General features: G+C 40.2%; 1 protein-coding gene across 15 annotated transcripts in view; it reads right to left on the bottom strand.

Annotated features, from left to right (window-relative positions):
- COBL (cordon-bleu WH2 repeat protein) overlaps nt 1-15,950 on the bottom strand; it is a 178,967-nt gene that overhangs the window by 146,202 nt on the left and 16,815 nt on the right. The window contains exon 1 of one of the 15 annotated variants that reach the window (XM_054190127.1): nt 1,182-1,500. The exons of 13 other annotated variants lie outside the window; for them this stretch is intronic. The gene's annotated coding sequence lies outside the window, so the exon portion shown is untranslated. Of the gene's footprint in view, nt 1-634; nt 1,075-1,181; nt 1,501-15,950 lie in introns of those variants that run through there. One more of the 15 variants, XM_054190128.1, reaches the window with a different exon arrangement.

Genomic DNA, 15,950 nt, shown 5'->3' with positions numbered 1-15,950 from the left:
CTTCAGGAAAGCAAGCAGAATCAAATTAAATTCTGTAATACAAAGAGTCTCACATGCAGAAACCATGCAGTGCATTCTCATATTCAGATACGACATTAAACATTGGAAATGAAAAAAACAGACACCACCCAAAGCTTCAAAACTAACATGCCAGGTACAAGACAGGCGATACAAATCAATGCAGCAATGAGTATATGAATAACTACATGATTTTACAGACAGTAATGCAAAGGTAATTTTTGTTTTGGCTTAAAGCATGGAAGTATATATATAAGAAAACTGCATAAAACTGTCATTTGGAAAACTACTGCAAGGTGAAATTACACAGAGCAAACTGCCTAGCATGTACAACTGTACACAGAAACAGCCTAACAGCTCTCCAAGCATTAGTGTCACCCTGAAGAATCTTCTTTGCTAGTGACAAAGGCTCAGAGTAAACTGCTGTATGAGGGAGACAATAATTTATTTAAAAAAAAAAAAAGAAAGAAAGAGCATTACATTAGATAAAAACAAACAAAAAAAACCCACAACAAAAAAGACCCCCAAAAAAACAAATCCCAGACAGCAAACTTGTAGCTACTCTTGGCCTGGTGATCACAAAGAACTGCCGAACTCTCTCCCTTCTCCATCCCACCTGCTTCACAGCAGACAGCGGTCTCATCCAGCACATCAGCTATGCAGCAGAACATTTTGAATCCGCACTAGAATGGGGTGTATTGTCTCGAGGATTTACACCAAACTAGTCTGTTTTTCCATTAACGCTAAATTACTGTCATGTGTACAAAGATGGAAAAGCAATTCCTCACAAAAGGCAACTGAACAGTCACGCTTCTTAATTTCCCCGTAAAAAAGCTACCGGAGAGTAATGTGGGGTTTTTTTTCCCCTCCCAAAATAAAACCACCCCCATGCACGTACTTGGAACTGAGTAACACTATAAGGTCTTCACACATATGCACTAGTCTACCATAGACATTAACGTGTTAATTAAAACTCAATAATGTTATGTGTGTATACACATACACACACAAAACCCAAGCAATATCTCCACCTTTTTCTGACAAGTTATAGAACTCAACATTTTTCCGTATTTAGATTAATATAAATAGCCACTACACAATCCAAAACTGGTTATGCTTTTTTTTTTTCTTGGGCTTCTGTACTCCCACAGAAACCCACTTACTTCAACACATTCCCTCTCTTTCAGACAGATGCTTAATTCTTCAAGGAAAAGGTGGGAAGATCTAGTCTAGTTGCCAGGTTATTTAGCAGAAAAGGATTCTCAAATGAAAACAGTTGTTCGAAAGTTTCTTCTTCATCCTCTCCAGAATAGGAAAGTCTCGAACTGGAGATCCAGCTTGTGCGCCCCTCTGAAACAGCTGAGAGGCTCGTGTCTAGAAGGGGTCTCCTGTCAGAATCATCTTTATGACCTGAGGAGCCTTTCCTGACATCTTAACCGAAAACCTCGCTGCTGGCCCCCCAAAGCCTTAACTTTAGCCTGACCTTCAGTCAGCTCCTGGCACTGGAGTGGAAATGCCAGAGGAGGAGAGCTGAACAAGATACAGTACCTTCATACGTTAAATCACTGTTGTGTGGGTGTACAGACATGAGTTTGCAAGGGGTTCATTTAGGGGGGGGGGAGGGGCGGGGCTGGTGGGTTTTTTTGGGGGGCGGAGGGGGATGGGGTATGTGTGTGTGTTTGGTTTTGGGGGAATTTTAAATCATAGTCACTATCTCAGAATACCACAAACTCACTTTGTTGAGTATAATTCTGCCAACGACAAGGTTGTCACCAGTAGAGTCACAGTAGTCAGCTGCAAGGCTTTTTTCCTCTCCACAACAATGCATTTTTTCCTGCCTAACAAATAAATCACAAAACCTTTTGGTGAAAACTAGGGCCCTAGTATGCATAGACCATCTTTCTATCCGTCTGTATCATTTTTGTACCTATTTAGACTAGAAAATTTAATCATTTTCACCAAATTGATAAGCTTAAAAAAACCCACAAACATGTTTTTCAGTGTGGGGAAATGGTGACTTGTAGATGCACACATTGGCTTAAGGAATAAAGAAATATATTGGTTTTCAATGTAAAGTAAAGCTGGGCACATGCCCCTCGTCATGGCTGAGTCCACAGTATTGCAGTGGGAAAGCTGTGGTGGGGCTGGGGGGCACGAAGAGAGCAGATTGCAGGCAAACTACACCGAGTATTTGGATAGATTTCAAAGCATGTATTAGCAAGAGACTTCGGCAAATGAAAGTTTCATCTCCCAAATAAACAGGACTTTTCTGACAGCTCTTTTACTTTTTTTCCACCCCCCCTGCTGATCTTTTATTTATTCAGATTCTCCTGCTTGGCTACCACTTAACACACATCACTTAGTAATCATCATTATTCAGTCACGATTTAGGGTCTCACCCAGCCATGATCTGATCTATTTCTGCCTGCAAGCAATGGTCGATACCTACTTATGTTAAAGGTGGAAATAGAACATAACCCTGGGATTACTAATGATGCCCTTATAACATTATTTGCTTTTCCACAGGTCTTTCGGTGTTTTTTACTTAACTCGGTAACTAAAATATTGCCAACAATCTCCTTGCACTTGCACTCCTTTTCCGACTTCACACCTTAACAAAAAATGCCGCACAATAATAACAATTTATAAACGCAGCCTGTACTTTCAACGAAAACAAGTTGCCAGTCACTCCACAAATAAAAATCCTCATGGCTCCACGACTTTCCTTTGAGTCATGAGTAAAGAGCAACTAGATGCTAGAAACTCTGAATAACCCACACACCCACGCTACATGCGCCCAAAGAAGATCATTTCCCAGCAGACATTTGTGGACTCGTTACTAACGATCCAGCTGCTAATTTAGCATCTGCTCTTGTTCTCAGGTTACCAGCAGGTCCCTCCCTACCCCTCAACCCTGCTCTGAATGGGTCGTACTCACGCACGGCTTTGCTTCTTTAAAATACACTGGTATATTTAGCAACAGTAAGCGACTTTACACGCTAAGGAGGAGGCATGGTTCAGATTAAGTAGGAAAATAAAACTCAATCAAATTAATCAAAAGCAGGCTTCACGGAACAAAAGTCTTTTTGATTTGGTCACTTCAGGTAAGATTTGAAAGAGGGGAAAAAAAGCTTTGTATATTATAACATAATCCAGGGAGGGAAAAAAGTATCATACTTTCCCCTCCCCTTGCTCTAAAAGGCAACTTGCTGTAGTTTATTTAAACTAGAATTTCTTCACTACAACACCAAAACATGCAAGATATGCTATGGTTTTTTTTGCTGTATAAAGTGAAAAATTTCGTATTTTCACAAGTGTATTTTTTTAGAACTGAATTCAGACATTAAAACACTACTTTCAGCTTCGCTGGAAAATGAAACTGCCACCAGTAAAGAAAAGTTCTGAACTTTCGCTCAAGCCTAAGCCAGTTTTGCAGATGAAAAAGACCTTGCTCTTTGTATATTACATTTAATTTCATTACTAAAACTGAACTTCCAGACTTATATAAGGGTATCATAAAGTTACACAACATGCACTTGTTTTGATTATTAATGTTTGGAGACGGGCTGAAAAAAAATTAATGTACTATGTGCACACAAATTCAGCACTTCGTGACAAAAATAATTTAATGCAATGAAGTATTAAATGCTATTTAAAAGGGAAAACATTTTTCACTGTAAAAAAACCTGGGCATTATCACCTGCTCAGTTCTCTCATTTAAGTGTTCATTGAAATACTGGTCTACTAGAATACATTTCTTTATGAAAACTAATGAAGACGGCACCTTATGAGTTACAGACTGATTTAAGCACAGAGACGTACTCAGACATAATAAACGAATTGATGCCAATATTTAGATCTGTAACCAGAGGTCATATGGCTCGTTATCAATTTTATGTAATTACAAAGGTGTGTATCGGAATACACTCATAATGTATAAGCTTGAAAAGAGCTAGAATCAGACTAAGTGAGAACAAAAAGGAATTATATTCTTACCTAAATCCTACCTATAAGCCTAAATCTAGTTTTTAAGTGCTTCTTCTAACAACACTGCTTGTAAAATTTACATCTAATAATGTAAAACTTTACGATTATTACTATACCTATACAGGTTAACTTGTAATTTTTTGAACACATTTTCCCCCTCTTTTTTCCACAGCACAGGGACCCCCGGTGAGAAAAGACAGCAGAGCGAACTGAAAGATGTCAGGGGAAAAAAAAAAAAAAAAAAAAAAAAAAAAGACAAGCAGCTTGAGGAAAGCAAGTTACATAGCTGTGTCCTTCTAAACCTTTCCTTGATTATATATGCCCAGCCGTGTCTTTACATGCACTCCCTGGGTCTGCTGGGCTGGGGACTTTCTGGGCCAATGTCAGCAGTAAGGGCACCATTTGAGGCATCAAAGCACTGTTGAAGCCCACCTGGGGAGTCACAGCGCTGTCAAGAGCTAGGGGTTTGCGAATGAGACCTGGAAGGACCAAAGAGCAGGAGACGAGCAGAACACGGCCATCAGACAGCAAGTCATGCCAGAGGGAGCTCCTTGCAATGCTTTTATAATGCAGCCCCAAGCAGTGATAACTTTTACTCCAGATACAAATTCAAGTATGCGATTCTCCTCTTCTGTCATGCCACAAAATTAGAAACTTGGAGAGAATTAAATATAAAAAAAAAAAAAAAAAAAAGGCTAAAAGGAATAAACTTCACTATGACAGGACAGTTTCATTTTTTCCAAGTGTTTTCTCCAAGCAAGCTCTATTTATTCTGAGCTCCCAGGGATGTACTTTCAGATAATCTTAATAAAACCATGAAGACCTGAACTCCAACACTTGTGAAATCTGCAGGCACCACTGCCAAACCACAGAAACACACCGATCGTGCCTTGTATGCACCGAGCGATACAGGCCAATACAGAATTTCAGGCAATTTTGAGCCTGCATCAGATGTCAACACGCCTGTGCAGCAATAAAATCAGATATCCCTCAGTCCTCATCTTCCACAAGGTCTTTAAGGAACAAAAGCCACCTCCCAGATTTTGTTTGTATTCACAGTACCACCTCCCAAAATAAGGGGAATTTCACTGGGGAACACTTAGTTTCCCCACATACAGAAAATTTTAAAATCTATAAGCTTGCATGGTCTGTCAGATCGTTATCCTCATAAACCCACCCATGACTGCAACATTTGCTCGATGTAAATAGATTGCAGAACAATTCTGGAAAGAACAGCACAGCTGTACGACACAGTGGACATGCTGGATGCAGAAGCAAGGTCCCATACGGTAGCATTTATTACCAATATTAGTCAACACACATTGCTCAAAGAACAGCTTTTAATCTTCCACCTGCAACTCCGTGAGAAACACAAACACATTAATTCAGAAACAGGATGCAATTTTCAAAGAATCCTGAAATAGTCACACATTTGCTTTTAAATGCTGAGAGAGCCTACCAAACCAGAAGGGTCAAAGAAGAATCTCTTTCTTTCTATGAGCAGTACACCAGATCAGTGCCACACGCTCATTCTCTACCCATTGGTACAAAGCCCTGCTGCTGAGGCCACCTGCATGCAAGGACTTAGTGCCGCGTAGGAAGCATTGATACCTTAAACCTTCCTGACTCCACTCCCGAGCAGTTGCACACATACTTACTCACCAACATCATGCAAAGCAGCCTCCAAAACAGCTCCTGCGTGGACCTCTCGATGCTTATATCATTTAATTCTGACGAACTGAGGTCTTTTCTGTGATAAGCGCTATGGAACACATCACAGGCACCTCAGAAGGCTCAAAAGGAACATGAAGTCTCCAATTCACCTAGTTGTCTGAATTTCCTAAGAAAATTTGTCTGGTTGCTGGAAGATAAGACAATGCTATTTTTACTCTTAACTGCATCACTGTAATACAATTGAATGCCACTGAACTTACTGTTTTTCTTTCTATAGGTGGTGATGGTATCCTTAGTAAAAGGAAAAAGCAGCACAGAAAATTGAGAAAAGTCTCCCTAGGGAGTTTTAAGGTTTTAACCTTAAATAATGCTTGGTGAAAGCAATTTAATGCAGGAAAACCCCCACTGCTGATTTGGGGTTTTGTCTTCAAATAAACAATGCTTATGAAAGATTTATAAATATCTGAATACTGTTGCACAGGTACAGCCAGGTGCTAAACAGGACATGAGGGGTTTCTCTGCAATCTGAGCTTTCACATTATGTTTTCCCAAGTAACTCTGCCTACCCCCCTCCTGGCCAAGCTGGGAAGAAAAATTCAGCCTCCGTGCTAGTGACACATTCGTTACCATCTGCTCTGGAAAAAAAACCACACAGCATAGGCTAGACTATTTCTCCGAGATTAATCAAAAGGCTGAAGTATAAAAGATAACCTACAAAAGAGAAGCAAGAGAATATATTTCCCCTTTTCAACTATTTGGGTCACACACTTGAAGGGCTGATCTGTAGCAGAGGCTGACGTGCACGTCCTCTCTAACGACGGCAGAACAGAGCTCTGCCCCCAGTCATTGTACCCGGCCTCCTATTCAAATTTGGCACCTAAGTTTCGCACACAGTCTACTTACATGAAGACAGCTTAATATTTTATATACAGCACCGAGTTGTTTGTCCTGCAACAATACAAGTAAGTGGGAATTTATATTAAAAAATAACAAGTGAAAACTGTACATACATACACCACTTTTTTGAAAAGTTAATTCTCCCACCCCACCAAAAAAAAAAAAAAAAAAATTCAGCACTGCCGATTTCTTTCCAGGTAAATTTAAGCTAAACTGTAAAATATGAAGTAGTTTAAGATCATTTCCCCCCTGCCCCCCCCGCATCAGTTCAATACTAAAATGAATTTAAAAATCTTAAATTATTCTCAGGTAGCAAATTAGTATATAAATAATTGGCAATGCACCGCAAGCAACATTTCTTTTCAAGTAACTCCTTATGAAAATGAAGCAGCACGGGGAATTTACGGTGCTTTTCATGGCAAGAAACCCACGGTATCTGTATAAACAGGTTTTATACTTCAGGCAGTTTTATATTTGTAAAATACTTTCCAGTAGACCTGGATCTCATTTTTAATAGGAGAAAGTATGGTATTTAACCACTTGAATGCAAGGAGATTTCATTCCAAAATAACTATGGCTAATTTGAGACTACACAATAACAAACAATAAACAATGATATAGACTAGCAGTATTCTTAAATAAGGCTGGCATAACGGCATGACAAGTTGCGGGCTTTTTCAAAAAATATTAGCACTCTCTGGTCTTGTGAAAAGAACAAGCAAGAACAGAAACAAGCGACCTCCTTATCCTTAACCAATAGTAACAATATATTGTTAGTGTCCAAAAGGTCTTTAGCTGTGAAATACTAGTAGAAACACAGCCCTTTGAAGTTTATTATGATGTAAATAAAGAAAAGCAACCATAGGTGGAGAATATAAGGGAATACAGGCACCAAACTCACCGATCTCTACCTACAGGCACAAACCTCCCTCCCCAGCCTTTAGAACAAGATACCCAACTTTTACTCAACATAAAAATATAAACTAGAATCCCGGGAAAGAGACAAGAGCAGCTTGTACCCACAACTGCTTCACCAATGTGGCCCAGTGAAGCCCATTCCAGTCCCTTTCCCACCTGTTCCATGCAGGAGCAGACCCCAAGACTTCAGCCCAGCTGCTTGGGAGTCCCACACCTCAGCCCAGCAAGCGAAGCAAAACCAAACTCCACGGGCCCTTCGGCTCTAAAGCTGAATATTCCAGGTAACGGGAGCACAGTCATGCCCCACTCTCCTAAATTCAAGCTGCTTCAGAGCCGCTGACCCAAGCCCCATTTCCAATATTGCATTAAACAATTAACCACTGCTTTTGCTGTGCTTCATTTTCTGGCAAGTGCAAGCAGACTCTCCGTTTCTGTCCCAACAGAGCCCAACCAACCACGGGACCAGGGAGACTCTAAGTCTGCCTGGCCCCTACTAGTCGTTTTGTAAAATACTATACTAATAGCCTTAAAAAAAAATAAATAAAAAAAAGAAAAAGAAAAAAAATTACAAAAGGATGCTTTAAGAAAAAACAAAATCCCTGGATTGCCTTATATAAGGCCGGAGGAAAACAAATCTTCAAAAAAATTGGAAAGAAACAGCACAGCTGGGGTAAGGGGGGGATGACACTGCATTTTGATCCTGACGTCAAGTGCTAAAGCCCACTCGCACGCTGTTTATTAACTACAAAATAGAATTACTAAACCAAAGAAATAAAGTAACAGTTTTCACCTACTGATATTTGATTATTTCAGAAACTCACAATTTGCTTTCTTCAGAAAGAATTGTTCACCAAAAGTATAATCCATTTTCCTTAGAAGAGTAATTTTTCCTCATATCTGTAAGGTTGAAAACTGGGAAAATACTGGTTGTAGAATAACTAACTGTCGTGAAGATACTCTCTTGTTTCTCACAAATCCATGCAAGAGTTGGAAGGAGGATTTATTTACCTCTATTTGCTCAAAAGTTAAGAAGAAAAGCAACTGTACTTTCGTTATGAAATGGTTTAATCATCACCATATAATCCCAGGACTATGCTTGGATAGTCTCTTTCTAGATAGTTTTACAAAAGTGGCACAATCCACAAGACTTGAAGGGAAAAAATATGCCAACTAAACCGATTACTTAAAACCGCGGTATAACTTTTTATCCTCCTCCTAAATACATAGTAATTTGTAAAATTCACAAATCTCTAAATTTAAGATAACATACTGTTCTGCAATTATCCACATAGCTATTTTTTTTTCCTTTCTTTTTATTTTTAAGTTTGATCCTGGACTCTCTATCCATCACGCACAGATACATCTGTGTTCATCTCACAACAGAAAAGCCAGGTTTGATAAGAAGAAGGCAATTCCACATTAACACATGATATTCAGGAATAACAGACTTGATCTGAAGATAGCAATCCTCGACTTACTAACTTAAGAGTAGAAGTTAAAGTATCTTCTGGTTTATAAAAGCCCTTATGGAGTCTGAGGATGATATCCCGGCACACTCTGGTTTCTCCCCAGCATCCCTGTGCCAGTCTGACCTCGGGCAAGTCCACTACGACACACAGCCCATTGCTGGAGGATCCTCAGCTTCCCTGGGTACAGCAAGGGTTTGGGACTCACTGAGGACAGAAATAGCATTTGTCTCCCTCTGGACAAGCCACTACCCAGGGAACGAAGCTGCACAACAGACCCTTAAGGAGCCCTAGAACAAGACAGTAAAAAGACTGCATGTCTCGAAAATCACAAGGTTATGCACATCTGAGGTCGTAACATTATTTTAGCACGCCACGCTGCTCTGTGTTGCTATAAGATGACCAAGTGACTCTTCAGTTCAGCACAGGCAGAGAAACAGGGGTAATTAAAAGCAAGCAAAATAAATAATTGTGTTAATTACAACACCGGCAGTTTAGCAACATGATCTGACCTATCTGTAGCTGTATTTAATGAATTGGTAGAGTCAGTCTTAGGAGCACCTGAAGGTGTCACAGTACCAAGATTTTGATCGTGACAGAAGCCAAAGGCTGGTCTTCCCAAGGAGAAAGCCCTGCCCTAGCAGGGACTGATCAGCGCATTCGTCAAAGCAACCGCGAGCAACACCACGAGCCCGTTAGAGCAAAGAAAGCCGTGCTGACACCGAAACATGAGCCATACCCCCAGGGAACCCCGGAGTAATTTATTTGGTATCCGTAAAAGCATAGGCTTGGTACCAAGTACCATGAGAAGCTACTCAAAAAAAAAAAAAAAAGAAAAAGAAGGAATCTGGACTCGCACCAAGATATTCCCTTATCAACACCCAGAACCATTACTGTGCCATTCAGAAATAAAGCACTGCCTCAGGAGGAGGGATCGAAGAAAAGCACAGAAAACAGGGTGGTTTTTTTCCAATTTGGCTGAAACTATTGATTTTGGAGACCCCTCTCACGGCACACTCAGACAAAAACAGAAGGGAAATACATGTCCTGGGCACAGTAAGATCAGACGTGCCATCCTTGATGTATTTACCTAGGCAGTTATTTTTGCTGCATACGTAAGATACTCACTTCGAACAAAAAAGAAAAATGCAGACAGAAAAGCCACCTAAGCACAGACGTAAGAACAAAAATGAAATAATGTATTTTATTATAAAATCCCTTGGAGCTTTTATCTCTTTGAAATCTGCTGAAGAATGAAAAAAATAGTGCTTAGTACACTCCAAAATAACTCTACGCAAGAGAAAAAAAAAAGAAATATTAGTATTTTAAAGAATCTTTAACAGAATTGACTACTTTATTTTCTGTTACATTAGGAAGCCACTGCCATCGTTCCCAACAGATCTCAGGGGTGAGCATGGGAGAATGTCCACTGCGGGATGTGCGGGGTGGGAGGGAAGGGAAGATCTTTTAAAACTGAAGTCATCTAGATAATCTAAAACAGAGCTCTTTGCAGCTTCCTTCCTGTGTCCCTGGAGAAGTCAGCTTTGACTGAGCTGATTCTGCATGTGGTGGATCTTACGTACGCTGCAACACGAGGACCTTCGTGCAGCCCCAGAGGACTCCTTACGTCACCACCACACCATCTCCTGACACCACCTAACACAAGCACCAAGGAGAAATCCAGCAGTCTCACCCCCAAAAAAACATTCTCTTATATGATTCTATGATAAAAAAAACCAAACTGCCTTTTCAGAGGAAAGGGGACCAGCAGACTTACAGGAACTACTGTCAGGCCTGGGAGACTGCAACAGCTGATCAGCAATGGTGCATTCGTACTCAGACCCTTGAATTTTGTTGTTTTCTAGCCTAAGCCGTCAAAAAACTATTGACAGTAATATAATAGCAGCAATGTAAAGAGGGTTTATATTGTCTTACTATGAATGGTGGCACATACGTTTAGTAAAGAAACAATGTTTGAAAATTCAGAAAGCATCTCATCAGCCACCAATGTTATCCATTTTACATCTCTCTGCATTTATGTGGTCTTCAAAAAAAAGAAGACAAAAAAAAGTCATTCACCCTCGATTACTGAAAAACAACAGAGTTCTACCCTTTTGGCTCAACTCCACAGTAAATCGTCAGCAACAGTTGATCAAATCAGCATGCATTTATATAAATAAAACCCGACACACAGCAAAGGAAAACAGGTATGGCAAAAACAGAATCATACTGCTTGTTAGTCACCCTTGCTGAAAGCATAAAGTAACACTTATCTGATTAAGTACTTCTGGATTGGTACTTGCTGTTGAACCTTATGATATGGCTATATTTAGAACACTGATAACATAAAAATGTCATTTTCTTGCTCAAACTCCATACCAGTGGTATGACTTTGCATCCTATCTGTTTATTTTGTTGAGTAAAGGAAGTTTTCACTGTTAGCACCACAAAACCAGCACAGCTCAGAAAGACCATATTTTTTTCTAGCCTTTGGGTCACTGCGAGAGCTTACTACAGAAACATGGACTGCAACACCACAGCTTCAGGAATACTGAGGCGTACGTCTACCCGGCTTCTTGCTCCAAGAAAAAGGGAAGACTCCAGGCTGCTGGGTGGTCCTGGCAATTTGGTGTAGTAAACGCTACCACAGGTTTAATCCTCAGCCCTTCCTGTGCCAAGCAGGTCCTTGAATGTGATTCTTCTGTAAGTGAGCTTCCTAATTACCTGGCTGCTGATTACTTAGCTGAGGGACTCTCCATCACATCTACTGAGCCGTTCCACTTTGCATACACCACAGTAACATGGAGAGAGAGAGAGGCAGAGCAACTCACAGACCAACCTTGAAACTTATGCACAGGTCAATCACCTTTAATAAAAATAAGACACTGGAAAATGCAGAACCGAACCCAAAAACACAGTCTGTCTACTTCACCTCTGCAAGTTCCTCGTGACCAGCCTACACCAAGTTCTCACTTCATTTGCACCTTTCCTACCTGCTTTAATGATGCTCACCACCTTTAAAAAAAAAATAAAATATATATGTATACACACACAAAGGCTGCATCATTTTTTGATTACCAGAGAAAGCTTTGTAACTCACATTTCATCACTGAAACTGTCAGAGGAGACTGCCAACTCTCTTCCATACAGCACATCCCAAGGAACACACAAAACACAGCTTAACATGCAAGTATCGGGTTGAATTTAGAGGGTCAGGAGTAAGAAATTACATTTTTTTGTCCCATAGGCACTCTCAATCTGGAAGCTATAGTAAGGACAAAGGAACATAAACAGAAAAAACCATTCTCAATCCATTTTCTTTCCCATTTCTCTGATTACGATGACTACTCTGCACAAATGCACACCATCTTAGGCAGCTCGTTAGCTGGGGCATTAACGAAACTGAAAAGATAACGTTTCTGGTGCAAGGGGACTAAAGCGGGTATGGGATGCTGTGTGTCAGTGCCATCGCAGCACAGCCCTGCCATGCAATCTTCATGACTCACTCCTTGGCATGGGTTAAATCCCTGTCTCATCGCTGACACTCTCATGCTGAAACTATGACAACAATACACTATTCCCAGCATCACTTATTTAATGATAAGCAGCCTGGCTCACTGGGCAACGAGTGGTTCTGGAAACACTCTATACATAAAGAAGATTAATATGTTAATAAGGGTTGTAATTTCCATTAACTGTAAATGCAACTACTTTTAAAAGATCCTTAAATCACAATTTTAGCTGAAAACACAGATTTTAAGTCTTTCCCCATTCTCAAACTCTAATGCAGAAGCTGGCTTAAGCTGCTACACAAAAATAAATTTCTAAAGAACCCGCCATCTCTTAGAAAAGGCATTAAAGTGTGAAAGCTGTCAATTTTCATGGAAATCACAATGCCAGGGCAATACAAAAAAGCTTCAGTATACAGAACGCCGTTGTTGCCAGAAGATCAAGTGTTTGCTGATGCTAACAGAGTAGTAGCTAAAGGCCAGACACAGGGGAATACTTGTTAAGGCACTGAATTGTGATTCAGGAGCAGTGAGGTACTTCCCTAACTCTGCCACAGACCTCCTGGCTGCTTTTGGAGCAGGTCATGTAAATGTGTTCACACTTTTGCCTATATAAATAAAATGGAGTCTCCTATGTGTATTTCTTTAACTCAAAAAAAAATATTGTTAGGAAGCCTTCATAAATGCTTGTAAGATAAACCAAATCTGTGACAACAGGAGTCTTAACAAATATTTATAACACCACAGATGTTTAAGAATACATACACGTATATGAGAAAACTCTAATTCCTTTGATGGCAAAAAAAATGTCCTTAATTCTGGCCATAATCATGGCTGTACTGTGATCTGAATTACTCAGCAAAAAGCAATATACCACCTCCCTAGCAAGATTAACTATGCACAAAGCAGCCATGTATTAACTGAACTGACTCCAAAATTAATATTTAAGAAGTTGCTTTCCTTAATGGTCAGCATCATCTAAAACCCATGCGCGTGCTGTAAATTGTAGCTAATCCCCCCTTCCCCCAACTTTATCTAGTGCAGCATCCTGGAAACTCACTGGGGTGGCAGGTAAAATCTGTCCCATTGAAAACAGCACTATCTCCCGCTCAGCAGTAACGTGCTTTCATAAAGACAAGCAATTTGGTTAAGATGTAAACTTAAAGCAGCAAAACCTGCAGAAAAATGAAGCTGGAATTACAAGGGAAAGACACGAAGAACAAACAAGACAAGCGACAGCAGGAAAGAGAAGGTTCAATTTCATTCAACAGCAGCAGGAGCGGCGTAAAAGAGCAAGATAAAAAAAATACAAAATATATCCATGGCAAAGAAAATAATGAGAGACAATTGGGAGACTGGGAGAATGAGAACAAATCCTGACTATTCTAGGCAGCCCAGAAATGGAAAAGACTTTAAAAAGCCATCTATTTCATCCTCTATGCTGATATAAGACTAATAGATTTCTGAAAGAAAGGAAAAAGAAAAAGAAGGGGGAAAATTAAGATAGGAGAAATGGGAAACTGGAATTCAGAAAGAACAGCTGTCAGGACTGGATTGCATTGCGTTTATCTCACCATTTAGCTTATTCTTACAGTTAGCTTGCTTATCTTCAGCAATCCTGAGATATTAGTCATGACTGAAAACACAAATGTCTTTCAGTATATTAGGTCAACAGTTATATTCATACAGAGGTGCAAAACACAGTAAAAATTGCCTTGTTTTATTTTATGCAATAGCAAGCACAACTCTTCCGTCACCATTACCAGAGTTTTATTTCATGTGATGTATCTTCACTGACACAAAAAGAAATACTTTGCACCCAAACTACTTGTGAGAGGAGCTAATGTTGCTTGCGGTGCCAGGAGAAATGTGCTACAGAGAAGTTCCCTGCCTCAGGTGTGCACGTAAGAAGCTCTGTTTAAATTCTGCGGGAGCAGTGCACGTACAAACCGGGCCACAACAGGAAGGATAATGCCAAAAGCACAAGTGTCAGCCTTGCAACGTGCCCAGGCAGCAACCTTCAAAGCAGGCACCACATTTCTACTACTATTCTGCTACTATTCTTCTACTGTTCTGCCGCTTCACAGTTCTAATTTCAGTCCCTGTCTTTTGCCATCCAGTACTCTGCACATTACGCTGAAATCTCATATAAATACAAAGCAGGGGAAACACACGCAAATTGCTGAGTTTTCCAATTTTGATTTACAGATTACTTACATTGCTTTTTCTGTATATCCTAAATCTTGTAACATCTGAAGGTGAGACAGAGTACAGCGTAAGCAGTACTACGCAAACGCTCATATAGATGTTCTCCAGATAACAGTTCCCTCCAGGCTTTTTGAGACAAGGTTTACAAATAATACACTAAACATAATAACAACTTTTCTTTTTCCTGTTTTCCTTTTTTATTAAGCTGGATGTGCAGTTTCACAAAGTAACCCGCTTAACTATGTGGAGTAGGCATAAAATAACAAGAAGAGGTTTCAACAAGTTGACATGCACGACTTGCCCTGTACCTGGGGGTTTGCTTTTCCAGGCTCTGCATGTGTTACTGACGTTTCGCAGCCTTTACCTGACCACCAGCGTGACTTCAACCCAACAGATGAGTCCCTCCAAAGTAGGTGTGCTAGTGTCTGCCTGTATTTGTTAGTACGATAAGTCGCTATGAGACAGGGAAGGAAGGTGAGGCACAGAAAATAAAGGTCCTACTTAAAGAAAGCACTCGTACATCTTGCTTAACATAGAGGCTTTCCCTACAGTTGGTGTAGACTCCAGAGGAAGCTCTTCTGTGCCCAGGCATGGAGAAGGACCCATGAACGCTGGTTTCCGTGGGAGATGGAATGGGGATGCTTTCAGTGTCAGGGGAAGATGCTCTGCACTTTGCGAGGCTCCTAACGGTGCAGAACGGAACTGACCCTGTAAGTCCTCATTTTAGGATTGAGCCCTCTATGCGACTTATGACCAATGTAGGTCAATTATGCCACATTATGGTCAAAAAAGTCACCAATCAAGACACACAGAGAGGCCTATCTCTGCTCTTCCTAATGCAGTTAGGGCAGATGCAGACACCAAGGCAGCAGGTTTTAAACAAGTGTATTTCTCTGTTCTAGCACCTGTTGGGTGATCATGGAAGAATAAATCCTAATTTCTGATGCTGCTACCGATTGTCTTAAATTCACCTTCATACGCTAAAATAACTTTTAATCAAATAAAGTATTGTGGACTTGGTAAAGCTTTACAAAACTCATGCCTAGTAATTAGTAATAATAAAATTCTCAGTGCTGAAGTCTAAAGTTATTTTTTGAAACTGAGAAATGTGAAAAACCTTGCAACACCAGCACAAACTACATTTTTCCTTTACCATTTAAAAGAAAAAAAACCCACAACAGTATCCTGCTTTTAAATGTGCAGTTCTCAAGCAGCCGTGCCATGAAACACACGGAGCCAATTTATCTGTGTAAAGCACGCAGAAGAGCTGCTC

Source organism: Rissa tridactyla, chromosome 2, assembly GCF_028500815.1.
Source record: "Rissa tridactyla isolate bRisTri1 chromosome 2, bRisTri1.patW.cur.20221130, whole genome shotgun sequence".
NCBI lineage: Eukaryota > Metazoa > Chordata > Aves > Charadriiformes > Laridae > Rissa > Rissa tridactyla.
The sequence above is the reverse complement of the archived record's forward strand: the minus strand, read 5'-3'. Positions and strand labels throughout refer to the sequence as shown.